We start from the raw sequence: 11,618 nt of genomic DNA on the forward strand, positions 1-11,618 counted from the left end.
TTCTCTCTTTTTTTCTTCTGCCTTTCCGTTCTCTTTCTATTCTTGTTTAATTAGTTCTTTGTTAAATTGTTTAATGAGGGAAAACCTAATAAAGAAGACCGAAACGTTTGTTAAACAAAATTAGTCCTTGAATAAGATGTACTTATTGATCACAGATATTTACAGAGTAAGGAATATCTAAGTAAAGCTCAGTTGCCGAAATGAAATTGAAGATGCAAAATTGTCCACTATTTATAAATTTGGTGTCAACTTGAAAGGCAGCTTGTTTAAGCGACTATCTCTTCATGAAGATGCAAAGTTTTCCATATAACTGGATTTAAACTAGCTACATAGTAAAGTGTCGGGTTTGAACCTGTTTGTAAGGGCTGAGGAGCGAAAGTGCAATTGGTTGATCCAAGGAGCACGTGAGGCGCGTAAATAATCGGGATTATTTTCCTAAACGTTGCACCTATTTCTCTCTCCAATTTGTTCCTTTTTTACATTTTCTTGCTCCATGTCTTTCTTCCTGTCACTGTCTATCTTCTATTTATATCTATATCTTCTTTATTTTAAGCTTAACTAAAATGCCTATACTACCGTGTCTGAGCTTCTAATTGGGTCTAAGGGATGAGGAGCGAAAGTGCAATTAGTTAATCCAAGGAACAGGTGAGGCGCGTAAGTAATCGGCATTTTTTCATTAACGTCGCACCCATTTCTCCAATTCGCTCCTTTCACACCTTCTTGCTCCGTGTCTTTCTTCCTATATAGATTCTATCTATGTCTTTTTTATATTAAGCGTAACTCGAATCCCTTAAGCACCATGTTTGAGCTCCTAATTTTCGCATCTTTTAAGGCCTCTTAGCGCTTTGCGTGCATTTTGAAAAAGGTCAATGACCGGAAACTTGCCATTGCCTTAGAGTCAATGACCGAAAAGCTACCTATACCATATCCTTCAATGACTGAAAAGCACAGGATACAACAATAGGTCATTGACCGAAAGCTGACAATGACCGAAAATGCGCCGGTGCAAAAAGGTCAAGCTACCTTTCTTTTCTGTCTCTCGTTTCTGTCTATCCTCTTAATTTGTTCTGCACTTTTCTGCGTTTCTTTTCTTTTGTTTCTTTTCCTTGTCATTTCTTTCTTTTCTCACTTTTTGTTTTTTCTTCTGCCTTTCTGTTCTTTTGTTCTCTTTCAATTCTCTCTCATTTCTCTCCCATCTCTTTTGTTTCTTTTCTGTTTTGTTTCTTTTTTGTTTTCTGTCTTCTTTTACTCCGTTTCTTTCTTGACTTCCCCTTTCGGCTTTCTCTCTTTTTTTCGCTTTTCCCTTTCTTTCTTTTTTCGTTTCTCGATTTCTTTTCTATCTTTCGTTGGTCTTTTTATTGTCTTTTCTCTCTGTCGTTTTTCTATTTTTTCTCTTCTGTCTTTTTTCTCTGTCTTCTCTTCTTTTCTCTCTTGCTTTTCTTTGTCTCCTTTCTGTCTGTCTTTTCTGGGCACCATTTTTAACTGCCTATCTCAGCATGTTTGAACAGCCATTAAACATGCTTTTTGGCAAAAGCGACTGGAATTTTGAGCGTAATTCGAAAAGCTATATCACCATGTTTATCTTCACAGCTTTTAAGGCATCTCAAATGTGCAAAGCCTTTTGCATGTATTGTGAAAAACGTAAAAAAATGCCATTGCCAAAAAGTCAATGATCGAAAAGTTATCTCTGCCGTAAAGGTAAATGACTGAATAGCGGCGGAGGTAAAAATGGTTTATTGAGCGAAAAGCTGGCATTGTCAAAAGGTCATTCACCGAAAAGTTACCTATGCAATAAAGGTCGATGACTGAATACCCGCGGATGTTAAAATATTTCATTGACTGAAAAGCTACCTATGACCGGAGAGTTTGCTGTGGCACAAGGTTGAACGACTGAAAAACTGTGGTTTCAAATATTGGTCAATGACAAAATCCTAATAAAAGTGGCTGAAACGTTTGTTACACATAAATAGTCCTTGAATGACATGTACTTATTCATCGGATATTGACAAAATAAGGAATACCTAAGTAACGCTCAATTGCCAAGATGAAATTGAAGATGCAAAAATTTCCACTATTTATTAATTCAGTGTCGACTTAATTCAGTGTCTTAAGCGCCTATCTCTACATGAAGATGCAAAATTGTCCAAATAAATGGATTTAAATAAGCTAGATAGTGAAGTGTCGGATTTGAACCTGGGTCTAAGGGATGAGGAGCGAATGCTCAATTAGTTGATCTGAGGATCAGGTGAGGCGCGTAAGCAATCGGGATTTTTCTTATTAACGTCGCACCCGTTTCTCTCCAATTCGCTCTTTTTTTCACACTTTCTTGCTCCATGTCTTTCTTCTTGTCACTATCTTTCTTTTATCTATATCTTCTTTTTATTAAGCGTAGCTGGAATACCTATACCACCGCTCTTATTTTTCACATCTTTTAAGGCCTCTTAGCGCTTTGCATGCATTTTGAAAAAGGTGATTGACCGAAAACTTGCCATTGCCATGGAGTCAATGACGGAAAAGCGATCTCTGCCATAACCTTCACTGACTGAATAGCCGAGGATACAATAATAGGCCATTGACCGAGAAGCTGCCAATGACCGAAAAGCTGCCTGTGCCGAAAGGTCAAATGTTTGTTTCTCTTCATTTTCTCGTTCTTTTCTTTCCTTCTGTTTCTTTTCTCTGCGTTTCTTTGTTTTCCGCTCTCGCTTTCTTTTTTTCTCTCTTGCTTTCTCCCTTCCTTTTCTTTTTTTTTTGTTTTCTCTCTTACTTTTATAATCCTTGTTTATGTCTATCCTCTAAATGTTTTGCACTTTTCTGCCTTTCTTTTCCTTTGTTTCCTTTCTTTTCTGTCATTTCCTTCTTTTCTCTCTTTTTTTCTTCTGCCTTTCCGTTCTCTTTCTATTCTTGTTTAATTAGTTCTTTGTTAAATTGTTTAATGAGGGAAAACCTAATAAAGAAGACCGAAACGTTTGTTAAACAAAATTAGTCCTTGAATAAGATGTACTTATTGATCACAGATATTTACAGAGTAAGGAATATCTAAGTAAAGCTCAGTTGCCGAAATGAAATTGAAGATGCAAAATTGTCCACTATTTATAAATTTGGTGTCAACTTGAAAGGCAGCTTGTTTAAGCGACTATCTCTTCATGAAGATGCAAAGTTTTCCATATAATGGATTTAAACTAGCTACATAGTAAAGTGTCGGGTTTGAACCTGTTTGTAAGGGCTGAGGAGCGAAAGTGCAATTGGTTGATCCAAGGAGCACGTGAGGCGCGTAAATAATCGGGATTATTTTCCTAAACGTTGCACCTATTTCTCTCTCCAATTTGTTCCTTTTTTTACATTTTCTTGCTCCATGTCTTTCTTCCTGTCACTGTCTATCTTCTATTTATATCTATATCTTCTTTATTTTAAGCTTAACTAAAATGCCTATACTACCGTGTCTGAGCTTCTAATTTTGACATGTTTTGAGGCCGCTTAGCTCTTTGAATGCATTTTGAAAAAGGTCAATGACGGAAAACTTGTCATTGCCTTAGAGTCAATGACAGAAAAGCGACCTATGCCATAACCTTCAATGACTGAATAGCCGAGGATACAATAATAGGTCATTGACCCAGAAGCTGCCAATGATCGAAAAGCTGCCGCTGCCAAAAGTTCAAAGGTTCGTTTCATTTCAATTTTTTATTCTTTTTCCTTCTGTTTTTTTCTCTGCTTTTCTTTCTTTTCCGCCTTTCTTTTCTCTCTAGCTTTCTTCCTTTTTCTTCTCTATCTCTTTCTTTTCTGTCTCTCGTTTCTGTCTATCCTCTTAATTTGTTCTGCTTTTTTCTGCCTTTTTTTCTTTTGTTTCTTTTCTTTGTCATTTCTTTCTTTTCTCACTTTTTGTTTTTTCTTCTGCCTTTCTGTTCTTTTCTCTTTCGATTCTCTCTCATTTCTCTCCCATCTCTTTTGTGTCTTTTTTTTCTGTTTTGTTTCTTTTTGTGTTTTCCGTCTTCTCCTACTCCGTTTCTTTCTTGACTTCCCCTTTCGGCTTTCTCTCCTTTTTTTCGCTTTTCCCTTTCCTTTTTTCGTTTCTCGATTTCTTTTCTACGTTTCATTGGTCTTTTTATTGTCTCTTCTCTCTGTCGTTTCTCTATTTTTGCTCTCTTCTGTCTTTTTTTCTGTCTTCTCTTCTTTTCTCTCTTGCTTTTCTCTGTCTCCTTTCTGTCTTTCTTTTCTCGGCACCATTTTTAACTGCCTATCTCAGCATGTTTGAACAGCCCCTAAACATGCTCTTCGGCAAAAATGACTGGAAACAGTCGGATTCCAACTGGCGTTTGTGAGTTAAGAGGCAGAAGCGAAATGAGTTGAGCTAAGGAGCAGATAAGCCGCTTATTTATCGGGATTTTTGTCCATTAACGTCGCATCCGTTTCCACTTTCTCCAATTTTTTCAATTTTACACTTTTTCGTGCTCCATGCTTTCCTACTGTCACTATCTATCTTCTATCTATCTATATTTTGAACGTAATTCGAAAAGCTATATCACCATTTTTATCTTCACAGCTTTTAAGGCATCTCAAATTTGCAAAGCCTTTTGCATGTATTGTGAAAAACGTAAAAAAAATAGCCATTGCCAAAAAGTCAATGATCGAAAAGTTATCTCTGCCGTAAAGGTAAATGACTGAATAGCGGCGGAGGTAAAAATGGTTTATTGAGCGAAAAGCTGGCATTGTCAAAAGGTCATTCACCGAAAAGTTACCTATGCAATAAAGGTCGATGACTGAATACCCGCGGATGTTAAAATATTTCATTGACCGAAAAGCTACCTATGACCGGAGAGTTTGCTGTGGCACAAGGTTGAACGACTGAAAAACTGTGGTTTCAAATATTGGTCAATGACAAAATCCTAATAAAAGCGGCTGAAACGTTTGTTACACATAAATAGTCCTTGAATGACATGTACTTATTCATCGGATATTGACAAAATAAGGAATACCTAAGTAACGCTCAATTGCCAAGATGAAATTGAAGATGCAAAAATTTCCACTATTTATTAATTCAGTGTCGACTTAAAAGGCAGCTTGCTTAAGCGCCTATCTCTACATGAAGATGCAAAATTGTCCAAATAAATGGATTTAAATAAGCTAGATAGTGAAGTGTCGGATTTGAACCTGGGTCTAAGGGATGAGGAGCGAATGCTCAATTAGTTGATCTGAGGAGCAGGTGAGGCGCGTAAGCAATCGGGATTTTTCTTATTAACGTCGCACCCGTTTCTCTCCAATTCGCTCTTTTTTTCACACTTTCTTGCTCCATGTCTTTCTTCTTGTCACTATCTTTCTTTTATCTATATCTTCTTTTTATTAAGCGTAGCTGGAATACCTATACCACCGCTCCTATTTTTCACATCTTTTAAGGCCTCTTAGCGCTTTGCATGCATTTTGAAAAAGGTGATTGACCGAAAAGTTGCCATTGCCATAGAGTCAATGACGGAAAAGCGATCTCTGCCATAACCTTCACTGACTGAATAGCCGAGGATACAATAATAGGCCATTGACCGAGAAGCTGCCAATGACCGAAAAGCTGCCTGTGCCGAAAGGTCAAATGTTTGTTTCTCTTCATTTTCTCGTTCTTTTCTTTCCTTCTGTTTCTTTTCTCTGCGTTTCTTTATTTTCCGCTCTCGCTTTCTTTTTTTCTCTCTTGCTTTCTCCCTTCCTTTTCTTTCTTTTTTGTTTTCTCTCTTCCTTTTATATCCCTTGTTTATGTCTATCCTCTAAATGTTTTGCACTTTTCTGCCTTTCTTTTCCTTTGTTTCCTTTCTTTTCTGTCATTTCCTTCTTTTCTCTCTTTTTTTCTTCTGCCTTTCCGTTCTCTTTCTATTCTTGTTTAATTAGTTCTTTGTTAAATTGTTTAATGAGGGAAAACCTAATAAAGAAGACCGAAACGTTTGTTAAACAAAAATAGTCCTTGAATAAGATGTACTTATTGATCACAGATATTTACAGAGTAAGGAATATCTAAGTAAAGCTCAGTTGCCGAAATGAAATTGAAGATGCAAAATTGTCCACTATTTATAAATTTGGTGTCAACTTGAAAGGCAGCTTGTTTAAGCGACTATCTCTTCATGAAGATGCAAAGTTTTCCATATAACTGGATCTAAACTAGCTACATAGTAAAGTGTCGGGTTTGAACCTGTTTGTAAGGGCTGAGGAGCGAAAGTGCAATTGGTTGATCCAAGGAGCACGTGAGGCGCGTAAGTAATCGGGATTATTTTCCTAAACGTTGCACCTATTTCTCTCTCCAATTTGTTCCTTTTTTTACATTTTCTTGCTCCATGTCTTTCTTCCTGTCACTGTCTATCTTCTATTTATATCTATATCTTCTTTATTTTAAGCTTAACTAAAATGCCTATACTACCGTGTCTGAGCTTCTAATTTTGACATGTTTTAAGGCCGCTTAGCTCTTTGAATGCATTTTGAAAAAGGTCAATGACGGAAAACTTGTCATTGCCTTAGAGTCAATGACAGAAAAGCGACCTATGCCATAACCTTCAATGACTGAATAGCCGAGGATACAATAATAGGTCATTGACCCAGAAGCTGCCAATGATCGAAAAGCTGCCGCTGCCAAAAGTTCAAAGGTTCGTTTCATTTCAATTTTTTATTCTTTTTCCTTCTGTTTTTTTCTCTGCTTTTCTTTCTTTTCCGCCCTTCTTTTCTCTCTAGCTTTCTTCCTTTTTCTTCTCTATCTCTTTCTTTTCTGTCTCTCGTTTCTGTCTATCCTCTTAATTTGTTCTGCTTTTTTCTGCCTTTTTTTCTTTTGTTTCTTTTCTTTGTCATTTCTTTCTTTTCTCACTTTTTGTTTTTTCTTCTGCCTTTCTGTTCTTTTCTCTTTCAATTCTCTCTCATTTCTCTCCCATCTCTTTTGTGTCTTTTTTTTCTGTTTTGTTTCTTTTTGTGTTTTCCGTCTTCTCTTACTCCGTTTCTTTCTTGACTTCCCCTTTCGGCTTTCTCTCCTTTTTTTTCGCTTTTCCCTTTCTTTTCTTCTTTCGTTTCTCGATTTCTTTTCTACGTTTCATTGGTCTTTTTATTGTCTCTTCTCTCTGTCGTTTCTCTATTTTTGCTCTCTTCTGTCTTTTTTTCTGTCTTCTCTTCTTTTCTCTCTTGCTTTTCTCTGTCTCCTTTCTGTCTTTCTTTTCTCGGCACCATTTTTAACTGCCTATCTCAGCATGTTTGAACAGCCCCTAAACATGCTCTTCGGCAAAAATGACTGGAAACAGTCGGATTCCAACTGGCATTTGTGAGTTAAGAGGCAGAAGCGAAATGAGTTGAGCTAAGGAGCAGATAAGCCGCTTATTTATCGGGATTTTGGTCCATTAACGTCGCATCCGTTTCCACTTTCTCCAATTTTTTCAATTTTACACTTTTTCGTGCTCCATGCCTTTCCTACTGTCACTATCTATCTTCTATCTATCTATATTTTGAACGTAATTCGAAAAGCTATATCACCATTTTTATCTTCACAGCTTTTAAGGCATCTCAAATGTGCAAAGCCTTTTGCATGTATTGTGAAAAACGTAAAAAAAATAGCCATTGCCAAAAAGTCAATGATCGAAAAGTTATCTCTGCCGTAAAGGTAAATGACTGAATAGCGGCGGAGGTAAAAATGGTTTATTGAGCGAAAAGCTGGCATTGTCAAAAGGTCATTCACCGAAAAGTTACCTATGCAATAAAGGTCGATGACTGAATACCCGCGGATGTTAAAATATTTCATTGACCGAAAAGCTACCTATGACCGGAAAATTTGCTGTGGCACAAGGTTGAACGACTGAAAAACGGTGGGTTCAAATATTGGTCAATGACAAAAAGCCTAATAAAAGCGGCTGAAACGTTTGTTACACAAAAATAGTCCTTGAATGATTTGTACTTATTCATCAGATATTGACAAAATAAGGAATATCTGAGTAACGCTCAATTACCAAGATGAAATTGAAGATGCAAAAATTTCCACTATTTATTACTTCAGTCTCGACTTAAAAGGCAGCTTGCTTAAGCGCCTATCTCTACATGAAGATGCAAAATTGTCCAAATAAATGGATTTAAATAAGCTACATAGTAAAGTGTCGGGTTTGAACCTGTTTCTAAGGGCTGAGGAGCGAAAGTGCAATTGATTGATCCAAGGAGCACGTGATGCGCGTAAATAATCGGGATTATTTTCCTAAACGTTGCACCTATTTCTCTCTCCAATTTGTTCCTTTTTTTACATTTTCTTGCTCCATGTCTTTCTTCCTGTCACTGTCTATCTTCTATTTATATCTATATCTTCTTTATTTTAAGCTTAACTAAAATGCCTATACTACCGTGTCTGAGCTTCTAATTTTGACATGTTTTAAGGCCGCTTAGCTCTTTGAATGCATTTTGAAAAAGGTCAATGACGGAAAACTTGTCATTGCCTTAGAGTCAATGACAGAAAAGCGACCTATGCCATAACCTTCAATGACTGAATAGCCGAGGATACAATAATAGGTCATTGACCCAGAAGCTGCCAATGATCGAAAAGCTGCCGCTGCCAAAAGTTCAAAGGTTCGTTTCATTTCAATTTTTTATTCTTTTTCCTGTTTTTTTCTCTGCTTTTCTTTCTTTTCCGCCTTTCTTTTCTCTCTAGCTTTCTTCCTTTTTCTTCTCTATCTCTTTCTTTTCTGTCTCTCGTTTCTGTCTATCCTCTTAATTTGTTCTGCTTTTTTCTGCCTTTTTTTCTTTTGTTTCTTTTCTTTGTCATTTCTTTCTTTTCTCACTTTTTGTTTTTTCTTCTGCCTTTCTGTTCTTTTCTCTTTCAATTCTCTCTCATTTCTCTCCCATCTCTTTTGTGTCTTTTTTTTCTGTTTTGTTTCTTTTTGTGTTTTCCGTCTTCTCTTACTCCGTTTCTTTCTTGACTTCCCCTTTCGGCTTTCTCTCCTTTTTTTCGCTTTTCCCTTTCTTTTCTTTTTTCGTTTCTCGATTTCTTTTCTACGTTTCATTGGTCTTTTTATTGTCTCTTCTCTCTGTCGTTTCTCTATTTTTGCTCTCTTCTGTCTTTTTTTCTGTCTTCTCTTCTTTTCTCTCTTGCTTTTCTCTGTCTCCTTTCTGTCTTTCTTTTCTCGGCACCATTTTTAACTGCCTATCTCAGCATGTTTGAACAGCCCCTAAACATGCTCTTCGGCAAAAATGACTGGAAACAGTCGGATTCCAACTGGCGTTTGTGAGTTAAGAGGCAGAAGCGAAATGAGTTGAGCTAAGGAGCAGATAAGCCGCTTATTTATCGGGATTTTTGTCCATTAACGTCGGATCCGTTTCCACTTTCTCCAATTTTTTCAATTTTACACTTTTTCGTGCTCCATGCCTTTCCTACTGTCACTATCTATCTTCTATCTATCTATATTTTGAACGTAATTCGAAAAGCTATATCACCATTTTTATCTTCACAGCTTTTAAGGCATCTCAAATGTGCAAAGCCTTTTGCATGTATTGTGAAAAACGTTAAAAAAAATTGCCATTGCCAAAAAGTCAATGATCGAAAAGTTATCTCTGCCGTAAAGGTAAATGACTGAATAGCGGCCGAGGTAAAAATGGTTTATTGAGCGAAAAGCTGGCATTGTCAAAAGGTCATTCACCGAAAAGTTACCTATGCAATAAAGGTCGATGACTAAATACCCGCGGATGTTAAAATATTTCATTGACCGAAAAGCTACCTATGACCGGAAAGTTTGCTGTGGCACAAGGTTGAACGACTGAAAAACTGGTTTCAAATATTGGTCAATGACAAAAAGCCTAATAAAAGCGGCTGAAACGTTTTACACAAAAATAGTCCTTGAATGACATGTACTTATTCATCAGATATTGACAAAATAAGGAATACCTAAGTAACGCTCAATTGCCAAGATGAAATTGAAGATGCAAAATTTTCCACTATTTATTAATTCAGTGTCGACTTAAAAGGCAGCTTGCTTAAGCGCCTATCTCTACATGAAGATGCAAAATTGTCCAAGTAAATGAATTTAAATAAGCTAGATAGTGAAGTGTCGGATTTGAACCTGGGTCTAAGGGATGAGGAGCAAATGCTCAATTAGTTGATCTGAGGAGCAGGTGTGGCGCGTGAGTAATCGCGATTTTTCGTATTAACGTCGCACCCGTTTCTCTCCAATTCGCTTTTTTTCACACTTTCTTGCTCCATGTCTTTCTTCTTGTCACTATCTTTCTTTTATCTATATCTTCTTTATATTAAGCGTAACTGGAATACCTATACCACTGCTCCTATTTTTCACATCTTTTAAGGCCTCCTAGCGCTTTGCATGCTTTTTGAAAATGTCAATGACCGAAAACTTGCCATTGCCTCAGAGTCAATGACGGAAAAGCGACCTATGCCATAACCTTCACTCACTGAATAGCCGAGGATACAATAATAGGTCATTAACCGAGAAGCTGCCAATGACCGAAAAGCTGCCTGTGCCGAATGGTCAAGTGTTAGTTTCTCTTCATTTTCTCGTTCTTTTCTTTCCTTTTGTTTCTTTTCTCTGCGTTTTTCTTCTCCGCCTTTTTTCTCTCTTGCTTTCTTTATTTCTTTTCTCTTTCGCTTTCTTTTCTCTTTCTTTTCCGTCTCTCGTTTCTGTCTACCCTTCTAATTTTTTCCGCACTTTTCTGCCTTTCCTATCTTTTGTTTTTTTCTCTTCTTTCTCGTTTCTTGCTTTCCGCCTTTCTTTTATCTCTTGCTTTCTTCCTTTCTTTTCTCAATTGCTTTCTTCCTTTCTTTTCTTTCTGTTTGTTTTCTCCCTTTCTTTTCTGTCTCTCGTTTCTGTCTATTCTCTTAATTTTTTCTGCACTTTTCTGGCTTTTTTTTTTACTTTTTTGTCATTTCTTTCATTTCTCACTTTCTGTTTTTTCTGCCTTTCTGTTCTCCTTCTGGTCTCATTCAATTCCCTCTCCGTTCTCTCCCATATCTTTTGTTTCTTTTTTTTCTGTTTCAGTTCTTTTTTTGTATTGTGTCTTTTTAATCCTTTCTTGATTTCCCTTTTCGGCTTTCTCTTTTTTGGCTTTCCCTTTCTTTTCTTTATTCGTTTCTCAATTTCTTTATCTTTCATTCGTATTTTTATTGTCTTTTCTCTCTGCCGTTTCTCTTGTTTTTCTCTCTCGCCTCTCTGTCTTTCTTTTCTCGGCACCATTTTTAAGTGCCTATCTCTGCATGTTTTACCAGCCCCTAATAAAGAGCAGATAAGCCGCCTATTTATCAGGATTTTGTCCATTAACGTCGCATCCGTTTCTACTTTCTTCAATTTCCTCATTTTTTCACACTTTTTCGTGCCCCCTGCTTTTCCTGTCACTATATATATATATATATATATATATATATATATATATATATTTATATATATATATATATTTATATATATATATATATATATAATATATATATATATATAAATATTATATATATATTATATTATATATATATATATATATATAATATATATATATATATTATAAAATATATATATATATATAAATATATATAATTAATATATATATATATATATATTTATATATATATATATATTGAACGTACTTCGGATACCTATACCAACATGTTCATCTAATCTCCACATGTTTTAAGGCAT

The sequence above is a fragment of the Convolutriloba macropyga genome, chromosome 6 (genome assembly GCF_964194025.1).
Source record: "Convolutriloba macropyga chromosome 6, txConMacr16.3, whole genome shotgun sequence".
NCBI classification, from domain to species: Eukaryota; Metazoa; Xenacoelomorpha; order Acoela; family Convolutidae; genus Convolutriloba; species Convolutriloba macropyga.